The following is a 20844-nucleotide window of genomic DNA, read 5'->3' as shown; positions in this document are numbered from 1 at the left end:
CATGATGGCATTAGTGCCTTTATAAGAAGTGACAAGAGAGTGCTTGTTTCTTCTCTCTACTATGTGAGGACAGAGCAAGAAGATGGCCATCTGTAAGCCAGGAAGAGAGCTCTCAGCAGGAACTGAGTCATTCAGCACTTTGATCTTGGACTTCCTAGACTCCATTACTGAAAGAAATTAATTTTTGTTATTTAAGCCACCCAGTCTGATATTTTGTTATGGCAGCCCAAGCAGAGTAAGATAATCTATAAACACCTGACCGTTAGCTTTCTGAGTTCAACCACCTGAATCAGTTCATTGATGACCCTCTCCCCATGATGCTCACATCTTATTTATTTGGATGAGATTTCCAGGATACAAGAAGTATTTTCTGCAAATAACTCCTAGGTTCCTTTTATCTCTTCAAATCTATAAGCATGGAAACACTTAGCAAGACTGGTTGGGTTACCCGTCCTGGTTCATTTAGTCAGTAAAGGGAATAATTCACCCAAGGGATATTATACTTCAAGGCAACTGTCGTGGGCTACCACGATGGTCCATGGCTTCCTAAGCAGTGAGACCTTCCTGACTCCCCACCAAACTCTGGGCACCATCCTGTGAAGCAGTAATATTGATGTAAGGTGGTATACCCAGTGAGGACCCCCCCACACCCACACACACGTGTGTGTGTATGTATGTATACACACACGTATATACTTGAATACATATAAACCTGTGTATGTATATATAAATGCATATCATCACAAAGGCTCTAGCATCAGAGCCATGGAAATTTAGGACCAGAATCCCAGGCACTTTTGCCTCTTAAAACTAACCTCTAATTGTGCTGGGGAGCAACTTGGGAAGATATTTTGGAAAACTGGTATCTTCACATCTAGTGGTGTGCTGGTAAACGCAACTGAGTTTCTGATGGAAAACAGACGTTTATACACATATACATGAATATATAGAGATACAGATGCAGAATTTTTTATTTTTTATTGAAGTATAGTTGATTTACAATGTTGTGTTAGTTTCTTCAAGTGATTCACATGCACATTAAAGTTTGAACAGCATTGAATTTCAGCAGAGGCTCTAATGCAGGTTGTTCTGCATTAGAATTACTTGGGTTATTAAAAAAAAAGTACCCATACCAGGACCCCACCCTCAGAAATTGTTTACTTGAATGGAAGAGAACCCAAACATGGATGGTTTTAAAAGATCTCCAGATGACTTTTTTTTTAATTTTTTGTTTCAGTAAAAGTAGATTTATTTAGAGAGATACTGCATAGAGTGTAAGGCAAGAGAAAGGCAAGGAAAGAGGTGAGGGAATTGGGTGCTCAGGTTAAAGTAAAAGTAGGTACACACTCCATAGACAGAGCACAGGCCATCTCCAAAGAGGCGGGAGTGAAAAAGGCCTCCAGATGATTTTAATGTGGAACCAGGGATAAGGCTCTCAGATGCACCACATCTCCTCCAAGACTCCCTAACCGGAATGGCCCTGTAGATGCCTGAAGCTGCTGAGACCAGCTCCTTCTAAGAAGCAGGGGCGAAGGTGACCACACCTGGAAGGGGCACAGTGACAGTGGTCTGAGTGGCTGGAACCCGTCCCTGGCAAGCTGCCTAAAAATTGAATCCCAAGACCTGAATACATTCACAATTCCCAAACGCCCATTTGTTCCCAATGGAAAGAGTTGTTGCCCCCTCGGAACTTCTTTAGTATTATCCTGTCCTTTTGGCCTTGGGGAAACCAGCAGAGGCCACAAGCTCACAAGATTTGTTTTATGCCAAATTTATGCTGTCGTCTGTGCTCTGGTTCTTCACGGCTTCACTGTAAAGGGTTGGTCTGAAAAGTATCAGTATCGTCACAACGCAAATGTACCATGTTATGATCACCGTCTTCTTTCCGACCCTCTTCTAAAGGCTCCTACGGAAATTGTTTTTATCTTTTCAGATTTGAAATACTTTATAAAAATACTCAGCAAATATTTCGGCAAAAATAAATGTCTCTAAATAGCCACTCTATCCAGTGTAAGTCATGATCACCAGTGTTCCTCTGAAATGCCTAAAATAGAGTCCCTGCCAGCAGTTTCCTCCGAGGAGTGTCCTTGTTTAGCTAACCTAGTTAGAAGCTGTGAGCTTGTGCTTTTGGGTCCTGTGAGAGCCTTGTGTTTTTAAAATAATTTTGTCTAAAAACCCTTCTCATCTCAAAGGAGATTCATGATATGCAAATTTCCAGGGACTGGGTGCCTTGAGCTGACCTGTTTGTAGAGATACAGATCTTATTTGCAGACCCCAGGGGAGCCCTGTGTGGCTTGTACCAGGAACGGCATCTGAGCAGAAGACCCTTCAGAGCCCCTCTGCCACATTTTCTTTGGCTGTGTTTCTCTGCTGGTGGCGTGGGCAGGCATGGAGCCCCTTGTCCTGCTCTGACACTTCTGTCACTCCCTTTAGATCAGCAAATGTGTAGGAGAGTTCCTGCATTTTAATCTGACTCCTTCCATAAGTGAGGAGAGAAATGGGCATCTTGTTCATCTGTTGTAACGAGAGCATACTTGTACCAGAGGGAAGAGGGTCCTTCTCACGGCTAAACTCAGAAGTTGACTAAGACAGCGGTGATCAAGGCTGATGGTGCCTGTGATGACAGCAGTGACCAACTCATCCTGATTTGCCAGGGACTTTCACAGTTTTAGCACTGAAGAGGCTGATGTCCCAAGAACACTCAGTCCTCGGCAAACCAGAACAACTGGTGACTTGAGGTGGCAGCCCAAAGCCCCCTCTCCTATGATCTAGAAGAGTAGCCCCCACTGAGCATCATGATGGAGTTTTATAAAATAAAAAAAATTTTTTTTAAGAGATTTCATGTACCTGAGTCAGACAGGTACAGCTATTAACCAAACCCCCATTTTAAGGAGAGATGAAGGTAGATCAGCTATAGTTTCTGGTCCAAAGGGCTAGCGCTAAGACAAGGGGCCCCATGCAAAGCAGCCAATAGCTGAGGGTCCTGGGAAGCTGAGGCAAGCCCAGAACAGAGCCAGCCAGAGAGAGAGTCGTGTGAGAGTCAGAGCCAAGAGGGTCTGAGCAATGGTCAGGGGAAGACCTTGGCTGCTGCAAGGCAGGGTCCCTTTCCTGGCCCTGGAGGCTGCCTAAAATAGGCAGGCAAAAGACAGGTGCCTCCGGCAAGCTACTGACTGCTACACTGAGACTCTTTAAGGGATGGAGGGTAAAGAAAAATTTTAAAGCATGTTCTTTATTACAAAAGCAATCTATTTATAATGGAAAAATATGAAAAGAACAGACAAATATAAAGAAAAAATTAAAATAACACAAAGCCACCACCCTAAACAAACCATTTGTAATATTGCCACATATTTCTTACCCACTAAAAAGGGCAGGAATCCATGTGGTCCAGTCCTGGCAAGTAATCAAACACAATTGAGATCTTCACTGCAGATTCTTAAAGAAAATCAAAGGGAATCTATTTATATTCTATAGAAACAATTCTTAGAATTTTCTGGCCGAATTCCATCCTCTTGTCACCTCCCACCCCCTGCGGTGTCCCCAAAGTTCCTTAGCCCTTCACTTGCCTTTTTCAAGTTTCTCTTCTTCCTCTGGGGGACTCTGCTTCCATTCCCAATATTAAGTTAATTAAACTTATTTCACTTCTTGCAGTTCATCTTTTCTTTCTACCCATTTCCCCAGTTCTCCCTGGAAGAATCTGAGCTAGCACATACATTCCTTCCCCCAGAAGATGGGGGAGGAGAAGAAGCCAAACCATCAATGACAGAATATTCTTCCATGGGCAACAGGAAGAAAAAATATTGCAAGATATCCAAATGCCCATAATGTAATATCTTTTAAAAAAAAAACTTTAAACATTTTAAATACATTTTTATAAAAACTCTAGTTATATTATAAGTGCACTTTTATATTGTGCTCTGTAAACTTTTTATTATAGTAATTCATTTAGTCATTCATTCAGCAAACAGTTTTTGTGGGCTTATATTGTCACTAGAGAAACATCAATGAACAACATAGACAAAAATTAATGCCCCCATGAAGCTTAGTCAAGTGATAAAAGACAATAAATATAAAAGGAAGTAAATTCTATATTGTGATAAAAGGTCATGGAAACCCTGTAATTTTTTCTAAGCAAAGCAAAAGTGGGTCAGGAGTGCTGGCTGGAGGGCTGCTTTCTTCTCAGTGAGGTGATTTATGGACACAGACCTGGGTGAGAAGAGGGGTGAAGCATATGCTGGTTGTGGGAGGATTCCCCCAGGAGGGACCACACAGCCAGTACAACGGCGCAGGAACTGGATGTAGCTTGGGATTTTCCAGGAAGAGCAAGAACGCAAGTGTGGCCAGAGTTGGGTGTAGGATGTGAGACAGAGAAGCCAGTGATAACTCCACAATTTTCAACATGAACAACTACAGGAATAGAGTCACCATTAAGTGATGTGAGGCAAGTGGCAGATGGAGCGGATTCTGGGCGGAGTCTAGAGGGCAGATTTGGACACAGTTAAATTTTAGATTGTTCTTATCCATTCAAGTGGAAAAATGGAAGATGCTGCTGAGAACAATCTTTCCCCAGATCATTAAATATTATTAGAAAATCTAAATTTTAAATAGGTAGTGTGGGGTGGTGGGGAGAGGAGGGTATAGCTCAGTGGTAGAGCATGTGCTTAGCATTCATGAGGTCCTGGGTTCAATCCCCAGTACCTCCATTAAAATAAATAAATAAATAAATAACCTAATTATCCTCCCAAAATTTTTTTAAAAAATAAATAACAAAATTTTTAATTAAGTAAGCATTGCTTTATTTTAAATTCAAAGAAATTATAGAAGGGTATAGAATGAAAATTAAATTTATTTCCCTTTCCTCCACCTAGCCACCTGTCTCTCGTCTCCAGATATGTCCTCTTTTACAGGTTTTTCATATATCCTTCCAGAAACCACCCACACATTTATATGTACACATTTTTTCTACCTCATAACATTTTAGCATGGTACGGACACCATTTTCCACTGTGCCTTTTTCACTTAACAAATATATTGCAATATTTCCATACCAATAAGGAAAGAGCATTGCCATTCTTCATACAGTTGCATAATTTTCAGAGTTTTCCCTTGTATGAATATATGTAACATATGCAACATTATTTTTAACAAGTCTCCTGTTGGCAGACATTGAATTTTTTTGTTTCCAATCTTTTGCTATTACAAGCAACATTGAAATATATAGTGACCTTGTATCTATTTCATTTAAATGTGCACTTATATTTATACAGTAAATATTTAGGAGTGAAATTACTGCTATCAGAAAGTATGTGCATTTTCATTCGGCTAGATATTGCCAGGTTTCAGTACAGCAGTATGTACGAGAACGTGTTTTCCTGCACCCTCCCCAACACAGTGTGTTGTCAAAGTGATGTTTGTACCTGATTGAGTAAGACAAAAAATTTTTTAAGAAAAATATTATTCCATAGTCATATCATTTATGGCTTCTGTGTCATACTTCAAAAGGCCTTCCTTCCTCTGAGTTTATTCTTTAAAAGAAAACTCGATTTTTAAGGGTACTTTTTTTTTCATTTAAATCTGATATAGAACTAATTCAGAGGAAGAGGTGAGGTAGGAACCCAGTTTTTTTCCCAAATGGCTTTCCAGTTGTCCCAACACTGCTTATTAAACAATAAATATATTTTTCTCCCTGGTTAGAAATGCCACCTGTAAGATATAATACATTTCCACTTGCCTTGGGGTGTATTTCTGAACCTTTTCTCCTTCTCTGTCGTTCTGTCTGTCTCTTATGTTCCACATTAATTTCATGACTCCAACTCTACATTTTATTTTCATATTTGGTTGGAGTGATCACCCCTCATTACTTATAGTTTCTGAAGTTTTCTGACTTTGAACGATTGAACGACACAGGAGTCTTATTAATTTTCTGAGTAGAAAAGTGTTGCCAATTTACCTTCCCACTGGTACTGTAATAAATAGCATGCCTTTCTCACTACACTTCTGTAAGCGCTAGGTATTTTAAGCTTTTTGAAAGTTCCATTTCATATTTCATAAGTGGTGAATATTTTATTCTTTGTGTGCTTATGACACCTCTGGTATTCCATCTGTGAGTCATCAAGTCAGTACTTTTGCCCTATCTTAACATTATATGTCCATCTTTTTCTTAAATTTTTAAAAGATGATCATATGGTAAGGTTATAAAAGGAAATCTAGAAAGAAAAATATTCTCATATATTCACAACAGAATTCTTTTCACTTGAAGGCAGAGGCTGGCAAACTGGCCCCTGGGCCAAACCCAGCCTGCAACCTGTTTTTTAAATAAAGTTTTATTAGAACACGCTCATGAGCCACACTCATTCATTCACATACTGTTGATAGCTGCTTTCACACTACAGCGGCAGAATTAAGTAGTTGTGACAGACACCATCTGTCCTGCAAAGCCTAAAATATTTACTGTCTGGCCCTTTACAGAAAAAGTTTGCCAAGCTTCACTTTAAAGTGTTATCTAACGTTGTATTCGAATGCATGTGTATTAAAACATTGTAATCATTGTTGAGAATCAGTTTCAAGTTTTCTCTTTTCATTTGGTCAGGTGGAGCTTTTAATTTTACTATTTAGTATTTGTTTTTCAACGGCTGATCAATAATCTATCAAGAAGTAGCATCATTCACAAGTGGCTTGGCTGTTAATTGCTTCTTTGACTACACGCTGCCTTATTCCTAACAGGATTAAGTCAGTTCTTATCCTTCTGTTGTATAATTAGGTTGTTTATAAATAGCACTGACATGCACACCTTCATACATAAAGTTTTGTTCATGTCTTTGAGAGACAGCCATTGGAAAAAATATCCAGAAGTAGTATTTGAAAAGCAATTGACAATAATCTGAAAGGGCATTAAAATGGTCGTATCCTTTAACTCAGCTACCATATTTCTGGAAATGTTTTCCAATTCAACAAGGCATGGGGAGGCTTGTATTCTAGGAGATAGACATATATGAATTAGTCCAAAGTGGCTGGAATAGATGGAGGGTAAGGGAAAGGATCTGGTACTCTTAAGGGCTTGCCCTATGCCAGGCATTATATAAGAAATGTGTGCATGTCATGCAATTTAATCTTTATGAAACCATTTGAAGTAGGTATTGTTATCCTCACCTTTCACCTAAGAGACCCAAGGATCCCAGACAACATGCCCATGATCACACAGCCAGCAAGTGGCAGACCTGGGATTCAAAAACCCACATGCTTTCCCCTGCAGTCTTTTAAGACATGTGTGGAAGTGTCTAAAGAAACATCGAGCGGGCCCTTAGCAAATATTTCCACCTGCATCTGGGTAGGGGCTGAGGAGACAACCAAAGCAGACAGCGATGGCAGTGCGCTCCATCAAGCACCTTGGCACAAATCCACCCACGCCCTTGCCCACCCTTTCTCCCTCTCTCCTCCCAGAGCTCTCAGGGCATCAGTCTGACTCCTTTTGTCTCCCTGCCCTCATCCCTCTCAGGTTCCTGGAGTGCCTGGGACCGTGGGTGCCTTCTCACTGTTCCCTCGTGCTGCACCCGACACCATGCCCAGTACAGGGTCTCCTTCTACCCCGTCTGATTGGTTAGCACCTCAAGGACGTGCAGCCATGACCTTGGCCTGTGGCATCTCCACCGTGTCAACACCCAGGCCATTCAGGTAAGGCAAAGGGAGAATGGGGATGAGGAGGGCATGAGAATTCTGGGTGGCCCTAGGACACCCTTGCCACTAATGAGTGGGGTTGTCAGTGTGTGAGTGTGTGTGTGCACTTTAATGCCTGTGAGTTACCATAGGCTGTGTGACTGCGTGTGTGTAGTTTAGTAAATATGAGTGTCAGCGTGCATGTGGACAGGCATGTACACACGTCTTTCTGCAAGCATCTGCATGTGTATTGGAGATGCCTTTTATGAATGTTAGAGCATATAAGCATATCTGGATTTGCTGTCGTGAAGGTAGGGGTAGGGATAATTAAGCTACGGAATGTCTTTTGTTTCTGAAAATGAACAAATACTCTGCAGATATATATCTTTTTGTTGTTGTTGTTGTTGTTGTTTTTTGGCTAAGTCTAGGAGATGAGATTCTTGGGTATGACTGTTCTCCTAGACCAGGATGTCTCAACCTCGGCCCTGTTGACATCTTAGCCCCGGGTGTTGGGGGGCTGTCCTGCGCATTGTAGGATGTTTAGCAGCCTCCTTGATCTCTCCCCACTAGATGCCAGTAGCAACCCCCCATTTACAACAAAACAATGTCTCCAGGTTTTGCCAAGCATCCCACGGGATGCAGATCACCCCTGAGAAACACTGTCCTGGACCAGCCATTCTGTCGCTGGCTGCACATTGAAGTCTCCCGAGGAGCTTACCGCTGCTCAGACCCCACCTCAGACCACCTCACCCAGGAGCCCTGGGAGCGGGGGCCTGAGCAGCGGGAATTTTAAAAGATCCTTGAGAGTTCTCTTAATGTGCAGCCTCGGTGGAGGACTCTTGCCCTTAACCCAGTGCTCTCACACTTGAGCAAACATCAGAATCACATGGAGGCTTGTCAAAATACAGAGTGCCAGGCCCACCCTCAGAGCTCCTGATGTAGGCGGCATGGATGAGGCCTGAGAACCTGCATTTCCAACAAGTTCCTGGGTGAGAACCAGCACCCTAGAAAAGTGACATTCAAACTTTGGGGTATGCAGGGATAACCTGGGCAGCTGATTGAAAATGCCCACCCATCACTGTGCCCAAATGTTCTGACTCTGTGTACCCTGTGCAGGGCCCAGGAATTAACTTTTTAACAAGCAGTATCCCAGGATATTTGGGATGTTACCTCCTTATGGTATGGCATGGATAAAGGAACAAATCAATAACTGAATGAAATGACACATTAGAAAAGAGAGCATTCCTAGTTAAAATGACCCTGAGATAACAGATCATATTCATGAAAATACGGAAGTTGAATAAAATATGGGTCAGTCTTGCAAGAAGGCCCCCACTTCAGGTGCCAGTTGCAAGTCGGGGGCCACCTGTACCTCTGACCAGTCAGCTGAAAATGGAGGGTTCCCAGAACTCTCTCCTCAGATTTGATCATTCGCGAGAACAACTCCCCAAACTGGGGAACACACTTTCTTGACATTTATTACAAAGAATTCAACTCAGGAACGGCCACGTGGCAGGGGTGCACAGGCAAGAGATGAGGAAGGGAAGCAGAGCTTCCACGCCCTCCCAGCACTTCCGTGTGCTCACCAACCCAGAAGCTCTCTGAGCCTCACTGTTGGAAAGTTTTTTAGAGCTCAGTCACCAGCCCAGGTTGGTGGGCAGGGCTGAAAGTTCCCCCTTCTCATCACTGGGTGTTTCTGGAGACAAGCCCTATCCTGAGGCCATGTAGGGGCCCCACCCTAAGTCACCTCATTAGTATAAACTCCAGTGTGATTGGAAGAGATCATTATGAGCAAAGGACACTCCTGTCACTCAGGAACCTGGGATAAAGAGCAAATTATTAGTAGTAGTAGTAGTAGTAGTAGTAGTAGTAGTAGTAGTAGTAGTAGTAGTAGTAGTACTATTATTATTCCACAGGCACCAACCCATTTTTCTGAAAATTAGTAAATAAAAAGAAAAAAATCAGACCCATCTTACTTTATTCTGTATGGACAGCATTTCAGGGTAACCAAATAGTTAATTGGGGAAAATTCTTCTTTGGAAAAGTATCCCAGCCAATAAAAAAAGATGCAAATGGTTGAACTGGAAAAAAAATCACTGCTTTGCAATCTCTAATGAAATAATGGATCAAAGCTGCAACCACCAATAGATGCTAACACTTTTAGAAGGGTTGTTGGGGAGCTTTAAAGTTGATGAATTAGATTGACAACCCCTGAACTCATGGATCAATCTTAACATCATCACTAAAAGTGGAGCAATCAGAGACCGTGTGCCTCCTGATAAGATGCAATGATAGTCTGAGCCACTGATGACTTATTCTTGCCGATACAAAAACTGAATCAGAGTCTAATCAAGCCACCAGAGCCTCTAGATCAGTGGTTCTCACCCTGGGGTGATTTGCCCTCCGAGAAACATTTGACACGTCTGGAGACATTTTTGGCTGTCACAGCCTGGTGCGTGGGGATGCTAACTGCACCCAGTGTGTGGAGGCCAGGGGTGCGGCTAAACATCCCGCCATGCACGGGACAGCTCCCCGCAACAAAGAACCAACTATCTGGTCCCAGATATCAATGGTATAGGGTTGAGAAACCCTGCTCTAGATCTAAGGTATTTACAGGAAATATGGGAGACCAAACACCATGTTAAATGATGACACAAGCATGCTAGCAGCCAAAACCAGAAAGCTGGAAATTGTATAACACAGATGATCCCAGTACTTCAACAACAACAAAGTGGAAAGGAAAAAAATGGAGGGAGAAAGGGACACTAAAATAAGATTTTTTTTAGAGACATAGCCAAAATTGCAACATGTGGACGTGATGTGGATGCTGATTCAAAGCAACTGTCAAAAAATTTTGAGACATTAGGGGAAATTTGGGCACAGGCTGGATATTAGACAATGTTAAGAAATATGAGTAATTGTTTTACATGTGATATTAGTGTTGAGGTTATTTTTCTAAGTCTATGTTTGTTACATAGATTTTAAAAGGGATACATATTAATTATTTACAGGTAAATGTTAGGATGTCTGGAATTGGCTTAAAAACTGCAGTTCTCCAAGTGAGGCCCATAAACCCTTGAGGGGGATTCCTGAGACTCACTCAGGAGCGTGCAGAATCAAAACTGTTTTTAAAACAATATTAAGAGGGGGAGGGTATAGCTCAAGTGGTAGAGCGCATGCTTAGCACGCACTGGGTTCGATCCCCAGTACCTCCTCTAAAAATAAGCCTCATTTACCTTCCCCCTACCAAAATAAAAGTAAATAAACGAATAAAAATGAAACTGTTTATAATAATAAAAACCAATATTGAGATGTTATTTATCTTTTTTCGCTGCTTTGGCATTTACAGTGATGGTGCAAAAACAGTGGTGGCTGAAACTGCTGGTGCTTCAGCCCGTATCAAGGCAGTGGCACCAAACTGGCCTAGTCACTGCGTTCTTGACTGCCACATAGTCACGAGTCTCTTAAAAGCCTATTTCACTTAGGAACATACTGTATAAAGCAATAAAAACTGTTAATTCTGATCAATCTTGACCTTTTAGAATACATCTTTTTTTTAATTGTTTCTTTGTTTAATTTTTTTAAAAATTTTTAATAGAGGTACTGAGGATTGAACCCAGACCCTCATGTATGCTAAGCATGTGCTCTACCACTGAGCTATTCCCACCTCCCCCACCAGAATACATCTTTTTAATATTCCATGTGACAAGATGAAAAGGACCCATAAAGCACTTCTGCAGCATCTCAGAGGATGACAGTTATCTCAAGGAATCGGCCTTGTGGTATTATCTGAGTTCTGAGCTAAACTAGCTGCTTTTTCATAGGGCATGATGTTTACTTGAAAGAATAACACGCGAATTACAGTCAATACAGACTTAACTCTATTGGGTATTCAGCAGACGTTTTCCCAAAGATGAATGAAGTCAAGTATCATTAAGTGAAATAATGGACAAATTTTGTTGCCAATCACAAAATTTGAACTTCTGAGTGAAAATTAGAATATAAGAAAACCTGTATCTGCCAACTTGTCAATATAAAGACAATCTGATGAAATTGGTGATGGTATTAACAAATGCAATTTTTTGATACTGTGTAATGAAATATGTCATTAAACATTTGGAAAAGTCTACATAACTTAGTCAACCAACATTTTCCAAATAACTAAGACCTGATGGAACAAAATCATCTATGAGCGTTAAAAAAATCCACTCAAAGTGCAAGAGAGGACAATGGATTTTAATGTAACAGATTACAAAAAGCTCATTGAGATAATTTCAGATTCCACAGTGCAACTAAAATTTAAGAAATCAGGATTTATTAGGCTTCACTATAGTATCAAAGAAGAATATCCACAAATATCTGAAAAGACTATTGAAATATGCCTTTCGTTTCCAACTACGTATCAGTGCAAGGTCAGATTTTCTTCTTGTATTTCAACCGAACAACAAATTCTAATCCACTGAATGCAGAAGCACACACAGAACTCAGCCACCTTCTACCAACACTCCAGTCCAGCTGTCCCCTACTAACCAGACCGTGAAGAGATTTGTAAAAATGTAAAACAATGCCACTCTTCTTGCTAGGTTTTATTTTTTTTGAAAATAGTTACTTTTCATTAAAAAGTATGTCATGTTAAAGCGTTACATGTTAACATGTAATAAGTATGTTATGAATTTTAAATGAATTCGTAAGTAAATATTTTAAAGTTTCTCTGTTTCAATAGCTAACTCACATAAACAAAAGCCTTTGGTGGTCCCCAATATTTTCTGAAAGTGCCAGGGGGTCCTGAGACCAAAAAAATTTGAGAAACCCTGCTTTAAAATGATCTAGAACCAAACCAAACCAGCCAAACAAACAAAGAGCACTGGGGGAGGGAAACGTATCTGTGACAGGACTGAGCTGAAGTTGGGTACTGGATGCGCGGGGATTCATCTGGTACTGTTGGACCGTTGTCTCTTGTCCTAGTATGCTTCAATTTTTCTATAATAAGTAATTTTTTTTTTTAAAGAGAGCATTTCCCTCCCTAGGATGTCAATACCTACTTCTGCACATGCCTTCCTGTGACTTCAGGGCCTGGGACTCCAGCCAGAGGTAAGAAAATCCTCTGCGAGCAATGTGGAGCTCCCACACCTTTCCAGGGGTGCCCGAGGACAGGGAGGGGGAAGGAAACCCGTGTCTGGTCAAAAGCTTTTACCTGCGCCCAAGACTCTCAGCTCATTGCAGGGGTAAGTTTGCTGGCCCTGCCTAGTGGCCCTCGGAGAAACCACACGGGGATGTGGAGAGGTCTGAGGGTGCTTCTCTGCATTGCTAGATGTGTGCTGAGGACCACAGACTCCTCTCTGGGCTGCAGTTGGACCAGATGATCTTTGAGAGCCCTTCCAGCTAAAGCACTTCCTGAAAAGTGATTGCTCTTGGTCCCATGAGCCTCCTTTCATTTAGTAATGATAAGTGTTGATTGTCTGTCAAGCATCAGGGTCTGCCTCTTACAGGACCAGAATACAAAGCACAGCAGCGTCGTGATTTTAGCGACATTAGATGCCCCTGCCCCACTTCCATCTTCTTCTTCCAAAAATTCATCCATTAATGTAACACTGCTTTGATTTCTTTTGAAATGAGTCACTGACACTTTAATAGGGATATGAGTCTGACCCTTTCCAAAGATAGAGACCAAAGGCGAGGGCTGCACCTGTAGGGAAGGTGTTTCATTTTATCTGAGACTCATCGATTTTATGGCTCTAGGGGGTGTCTTAATGGAGGAGTCCAGTTGGCTATGTGGGTCAGCAGCTCAGGAAAGCCGTCTGAATTAAGAGAGAGAGATTTGGGAATTGTCCACATCTACAAAGTAGTGAAGATACGGGTGGGGGTGAGTTCAGTCAGGGTCTCAGAGAGCAGAAGGAAAAAGCAGGGAAGGCTGAGAAAAAGCACATTCAAGGAGAAAAATGTACGAAGGGGACCGGTAAGGAATGAGCAGAGGGGAGGAGAAGGGAGGGAGACAGGAAGCAGGAGTGTGTGGTCCAGGAAGACAAGGGAAAGAGGGAGCAGGTGATAGTGCCAAATGCACTGGTGAGGCCCAGTGAGAAGAAAGACGGAAGTGCCTAGTGGATCTGGCAACGAGGAGGACATTGGTAAGCTGGTCCCAAGCAGTCTGGGTGGGAGATGGGACAGCAACCAGACTGAGGTTGAGAAAGGGGGATGAGGAACTTAGATGAGGGGTCTAGACAACTCTTAGGGAGTTGGGTTGCCAAGGGAAGGAGGTCACAGCATTCAGCAAGAGTTTTTGCTTATTTGTTTAAAACGGGAGAGACTTGAGCATGTTTTGAAATCAACCCTTTAATTGATTGTATTGATTGGTGGAAAGGAACCAACACAGAGGGAGAAGCCAGAGAGACAGCAAAGATGGTGAATAATCAGAGGCTAAGGAGGCAGACTGGCTGGGGCCCAGAGCCCCAAGCTGGGGAATGGCAGGGATACACAGCACCCTCGCACGCCAGGAAAGCGTGGGGCATACCTCCCAAAGGACAGGGGCTGGGGAAACACATTCCAAGAAACATGAGTGACCAAGAGAGAACTTCACATTCAGGCAATAATGAGATACTATTTTCATCAACCGATTTGGCAGTTTACAGATAAAGAAACTAAAGCACAGAGAAGTTACAGTCAAGACGACGCAGCCAGCATGGAACACAGCCAGGATTAGAACCCAGGCAGCCTGACTCCAGAGTCTGAGCTCTCAACCACCTTTGACACCTTTTTTTTCTAAAAACAATTACACATTGCATAAATATTCATTTCTATAAATAGATGTATGTATGTGCATGCATACTATTACATATTCATGCAGCAAAGACCAGATACCATAATATGAAGATCCGTTATCTCTGAGTGATTGGATTATACCTGGTTCTTTTTCTTTGTGCTTTTCTACATTTCTAAGTCTCCTACAAAGGGTCAGTTACTTGTGTTATGAGAAAAAATAGAAGTTATTTTTTAAAACAAGCCTGGAGAGGAGACTAGGATGACGGCATAGATCAGACCCCTGTTGCTCAAGTCCAGCCTTTATGGATAACCTTGGGGGATGGGGAGGGAGGACAAAGGGTGAATGGATGAGTCAGTCTCTCAGCAGCACAGACAGAGCCCACAGGATGTCTCCTTGGCTTCCTGAATGTTCCAACTACTGCCTAGCACCAGCAAAGGTCTGGATCATTTTCCCTGGGGATTGCTGCCGCCTGTCTTAAGCAAATCTGCTATGGCCTGAGGGCACCCTGACACAGGGTCTTGGCCTCTCCAATTAGAAGGTCGCTCCAGTTTTCCCCAGGGCCCCCCGGAGGAGAAATCAAGATGTGCTCCCTCCGGATGTGCTCCTACCCTCGATGGGGACCATGCTTCTCAGGCTCTTTTCAGAACCAAGACCAGATCCGAAGCCTCCCCAGGGCCCCTCAGCAGGGCTCAGGACCCTGAGCTCAGGCTTCCAGGCCATCTGGCTCTCCACGACACCATGCAGGCGGCCGCTCCGTCCTAGGCTTGTGCCCCCAGGAACCACTCCTGCCCCTCAGTGGCAGCTTTTCTCCAGAAAGACATCACTTCCTGCCAGGACAGGTGCTAACCTCTCCCTGGCTGCAGGCATCCCAGCCACATCCCATCTGCTGCAGTTCTGTTTGTAACCACGTGGGAGAGAGGCCATGTTCAGACGCCACTCCACGCCCCAGCCATTGCCTACGTGGCCATTTTCTGGTTTTAGCTAGAAATTTTGGAGTGCACTGCCTATGTTTCCAGACTTCACAGACACTCGTAGAAGGCTAACGGGCATCAGCCCATAAAGCAGAGGTGAAGGGCAGAAGCGGGGTTGCTGTTGCCATTAAGACGTGGGCTGCAGAAATGAACATGGGCCATGCAGAGGGCTTTCAAGCATTAACAACCTAATTGGAGTTCCACCGCAGACCCACGAAGGGAGGTGTTTTGTTTGTTTTTGTTTTCTTTTTATTTAAGTCCCTACTTTGCAGATGAGAAAGCACAGAGAGGTGGCTGGGCTCAAGCTCTGCCAGCAGAAGGCAGGGATTTGATATAGATTATCTCGGCTCTGGCACGCAGGGGATTAAGCGAGATGAGAGGGCAGCCAGCATCTTGAATGCTGTCAGAAAGGCCACATCTTTCCCAGTGGTTCTCACGCTGCCATGGCGACAGCTGGTTAAAAATAGTTCAGGCACAAGTTGAGGCGTCAATGTGCACTGACACTGGGAAAGCTCGCCCCGCCGCTGGGAAGGATGAGCACATCCCCTCCCAGGACGAGTGCTCCTTCCAAAGTGAGGTGCACCACATCCTCTGGGCGACTCAGCAGGTTGTCTTATGGAGGTAGAGGTGGAGCAGGCACATCCTTAGGGAAAGTTGTCAGCTAGGTGAGGGAGCCGGGACCACTGGAACAGCTCCCTTTCCGACCTCCCTGCCTCCGTCTCCCTCACACTGTGCAGCTACTGCCTCAGTGGCGCCCCCCCTCTAGACTCTTACTTACAGGACGCTTGGAGCATGATTCTTCACCAGCAGCTAGGACAGTGCCTGATCTGTACTGGGTATTCCATACATATTTATTGAACAAATACATAAAATCTTGAAAATTACCATTTTAACTCCTTGTTTTGAGCCATATTTTAATCTTCCTGACTCATGCACTAGTATGCCCTGATCCGTTCATGTTGGCTAGAATCATATACCCAGCATGTCTGGGATGGGTCTAGACAGCTCGTCCAGCTCAACACCCTCATTTTACAGAAATTCAGAAAGAGACTTGTCCTTAAGTCCTGCAGCGTCCATCTCCTGAGTCCCCAGCACAATGCTTTCTCTTTCCTAGCTTTTCTTATTGAGAAATAGAAATTGACTTAAGTTGAGCATTCTTATAGCCAGAATTGTTTTAAGACAAATCTGGCAATTAAGTTCATTGTTTTCAAGAGATGCGCACATACAGGCTTTCAGATACCTAGAGGAAGAAGACAAGGGCTGTGTGTTGGCAGCTGCAGACAATTCCAGAATCCTAGCAGAGGAGAGGCAGGAGCAAAGGATCAGTGAGCACTGTCTGTGCCACAGGACAGGTTCTTTGCATAATGAGCCCAGTGCATACATTAGCTCCTGACTACTCACAGTCCTGAGAAGTGAATGCATATTATATGTAGAACTGGATCACACCAGAAAGGATAGACTTTCCAGATGGTTCCCAAGGATCCGACTGTGCATGAGCACAGTCATGCACATTGAAGACAACCAGAAAAGTCTGCTGTCCTGGTTGAGCTGACCACCCTCAGTCCTTCCTCTAGGATGTGGAGAGTCAGGCCCCTATCTCAGCACTGGGCTGGAGCCTCTTGCCTTTTCACTTTCATCCTCCATTGTTACTGAACCAAAATGGGGTCCACTCACCCAAAGGACAGCAAAGCCAACTTGCTGATACCAGGCTGTGGTGAAGGCAAGTACAGCGTTTATTACAGGGCACCAAGCAAGGGAGTGGGAGACAAGCCTCAGATCCACTCCCACTTGGTCTTTGAGTGAGAGGTTTTTAAAAGGAAAGAACAAAGAAGCTGGGATTAATCATCATCTGGGACATTGCTTCACTGTAGATTCAGGAGTCAGGATGTCTCTGGTTTATGACTCTCTGGCTAGGTGGTCCATGGCTGGGAGTCTGTTAGTTCCTCTTGCCCTGGAGAAACAGCCTGAGTTTGTACATTAAGGATGATACCTATAACAGCAATTTTGGTACATTAACGACATTATCGACAACAGGAATTTTAGTCATCTGACCCTCGTTGATTCATGTTCAGTTAGCACAGGACTGAGGTCAGAGGGGACAAGAAAGGGAATAAAATTTTGGATAGAGAGATTAATCATAAACCTGGCAGGGGAACTTGGTTTTAGAGGGACTCAGTTTCAACATCAGTAACTCACCCAACTCAATCACCTTGGACTTGGAAGGTGAATAATAGCCAGGTATTTATCCGCAGCCCATGTTTCTCTCCTAAGTTTCAGACATTTACATCCCTCTACAAAGGGGATGTCCCAGGGCCCAAACAACACTTCCAAAGCCAAACCCAGCATCCTCCTTAAATCCCTGCCTTGTGGTCATCATTGTATCCAGAGCCCACAGTGAGTCAGTTCCTGCTGCCTCACATTCACACTCAGAGCCCTGAGTCCTGTCCATTTCTCCTGCTAAATAGTCCCCCTCTCCACATCTCTATGACACTCACCTGCATAATGACAGCAGCTCCCAGAATGCTCGTCCGCCTCTGATCTTGGCCTTTGCAACTCCCACCCAATTTGTGCGAACTCCACCTGTGCAAACTTTCTGATCCAACCATGACACTCCTCTGGGTGACAGCTTTCGAGGCTCCCAGGGTGACAAGATTGAATCCTCAGCCTGGTCCCCAAAGCCCTGTGACCACTGCCCACCCCTCCAGTCTCACCTCCACAACCCTTCCTGCCCAAAGGCACATCCCCTATGGCTTCGACATTCTCACTCCTCGCAGTCCCCAAATGTCTCTCACCTCTGTGTTTTTCACGTCCTCCACCAGCACCAGAGCCCCTTGAAGGCTGAGGGGCTCAGCATGTTGAAAATATAAAGGAATCCCCATACAGAATTTCAAAAATGGCAGTATATTCCAAATATCTGCAACTAACTCATTAATGCCTTTGTCACAAAAGCATTATAACGCACTGTAACTGTACCAGTCAGAAGATAATGAAAGGGTTTATAGAATATAATCATTCAGGCCACCCTTCCAGCCTTGAGAGCTAGGGTTTGCCAAGAGTGAGGAGTTTCCTGGGAAGTAGGACTGTCAGTGCTAAAATCAGGAAAGGCCTTGGCGAACCAGGACAAGCTGGTCATCCTAAGTGTGGAACACACGTACTTATAAGCAACATCACAGGCATATGATGATCTTTATTCAGAACTGTCCATGTACCTTTGCAGCTGTCTGCCTGATGTTTTAGTAAAAGGCCATGGGGAGTGGGAAGCCAGAGCTCTCCAGCCCCACTTCCTGCTGCTTGCCCTGCCTGCTCCACACCCACTGGCTGTTCCTGCTCATCCTTCTGAGCTCAGCTCATCCCAGTGCTGGTCTGCTGACTGCTCCCTCCCACACTCCCTCAGCATCTCCGACATGGCTCCTTCCTAGCCGAGGCCACACAGTGTTATGATTTTCTGTATGCATGCCAGTTTCCACCTTTACGCGGTGAGCAAGTCGAAGGCTGGGAAGACACCCTGGGTGATGAATGAACAAGACCGTGCACACAGCCTACCCTGCACTCCCATCTGAAATGCCTGCTGGGCCCAGATAATTAACAGGTTTCCTGGGCACCTCCTCTGTGCCAGGCACAAGGGGCAGAGAGAGATGCCTGGAGCACTGTCCCAGCCTCAGGGAGCTTAGAACCATGTGTTCTAAGGTGTCCAGGGAGAAGGAACCTGGCACTGCCTGTTTCATGCCCACTGAACAGTGAAGCAGCATCTAATTCCTAAGGCACGAGGGGTCAGAGGGTTCGAGTGCCCAGGGAGGGCCGCCTGGAATGGGTGCCTGTACCAGACAAGTAGCAGGGAGGCAGATTTCTCGTTGTCTTTGAAAAAAACATTTTGAGAAGAAGCAGAAATGCCAAGTTACGGGAGAGGCTGCTCCCAAAAGCAAGGCATGAAAGCCAAGTTCAGATGGCCCCTTCCCCAGCAGGGGGGCTGAGCAAGGTGGCCTCTGCAGCTCCTTCCAGACTGTATTATTCGGTCTCGGCATTGCCAGCAGGGAGGAAGCTGCAGATGCAGGCCTTGAGCAGGGGTTTTCCGGGTGTAGTAAGAGTGCAGACCAAGTGGGTCAGAGCACTTGGGAGATGAGATGGACACGTGGATGGAGGTTGAATCGGGGCCGCCAGACTCCCCTGGACGTGTTAGTTATCACTAACCACAGAGACAAAAATCAATCCAGCCCCTTTCCCCCGTGGGTCCCCAGCAACATGACAAAAGAGTCATCAAAGAGCCAGATCTAGAGCTGGGAAAAGCACCTTGACTCTGCAGCCACAATCTGGTTTCTCAATACTTTCCTCTGATTTAGGCTGAATTTCCTCAAACATCCTACCCAAGGCAGAACAGCATGGTGTGGGGGTGGCAGGACCAGGAGGAAAACAGGTGCTCACATGCAGGAGGGTCAAAGGGGAGAACACTGGGGAGAGCCTGGTAGGCACAATCTCAGGCCTTTTCTCCAGTCTCATGAATCGTACCAGACTCTCCCCTTTGCCCCAGGGAAGAGGAGTAAGAAGCAGGCTGGGAAAGCTTTCTGGGAGCAAGGAGACCATAGCTCCCTATCTCTGAAGGTAGCAGGTGCTGGGTGCCATGTGGGGTCCCCACCGAAGCCTTTGTGGCTACTGGTGCTCCAGACTCCAGTCTAGTTCTGCCTGTTGGTCCTACCATCCTACACGTGTGTGGGATGCAGCAGGGAGGCTCTGTTCCATCTGCACAAGCTCTATATAGGCACCCAAGAGTTGAGTAAAATTCAGTTATTGGATCCAAATAGTGCATTACGCTTAACTCCTACCTTCCCAGTGGCAGTCATAATCAAGGGCTGTGACTCATAGAGGATATCAGAGTGCAACTTGTCACAGAGGCCTCGATGAGAAAGGCATGGGACCGTAGTAAACAGAGCTGGGTTGGAATCTTAGACAACTACCAACTTTGAGATGCTGTGTAAGGTGTCACTCTCCAAGGTACTGTTCCATCATCGGTACAATGAGAACATAGTAATAGTATCACAAGATGCTGTGGGCATTATTGATAACGTGAACCTGTCACGTATAAATAGCAGCTTCCTTACCTGTGTAACATCCTGTCACTCCAGGTAAATGCTATCACCCCTAACCCTGGGCTGGACTTGACCCAGGTTCTCTGGTCAGATCTCTGCAGCTCCAGAGTGGATTCCAGCACCTGGGCTGTGCTGCCAGATCTTGGGACACAATGATATGATGGACTAGGGGATGCATAATTCCTGAGCTCCAAACTGGCTCTGGAATGGGGATGGGGTGCAATGTACAGATGGGAGCCTCAGGCCTCCACGTGAGGTCCTCAGAGGACACAGAGGCAGATGGAAGCAGGCAGGACCCTCTATGGCATCATCCCTTAAGCCTGTAACAAGGTAACCAAGCATAGGCTATAGCAATGATCAGCTCACGCACATCCCAGGATTC

The 20844-nt window shown here is 44.5% G+C and overlaps 1 long non-coding RNA gene across 1 annotated transcript in view; it reads left to right on the top strand.

Annotated features, from left to right (window-relative positions):
- Positions 1–20844, top strand: part of LOC106730254 — a 35827-nt gene that overhangs the window by 7096 nt on the left and 7887 nt on the right. The window contains exons 2-3 of the long non-coding RNA XR_001366707.2: positions 7496–7671; positions 12681–12744. This is a non-coding gene — a long non-coding RNA (uncharacterized LOC106730254). The remainder of the gene's footprint in view (positions 1–7495; positions 7672–12680; positions 12745–20844) is intronic.

Source organism: Camelus ferus, chromosome 27 (genome assembly GCF_009834535.1).
Source record: "Camelus ferus isolate YT-003-E chromosome 27, BCGSAC_Cfer_1.0, whole genome shotgun sequence".
Classification (NCBI taxonomy): Eukaryota; Metazoa; Chordata; class Mammalia; order Artiodactyla; family Camelidae; genus Camelus; species Camelus ferus.
The sequence above is the reverse complement of the archived record's forward strand: the minus strand, read 5'-3'. Positions and strand labels throughout refer to the sequence as shown.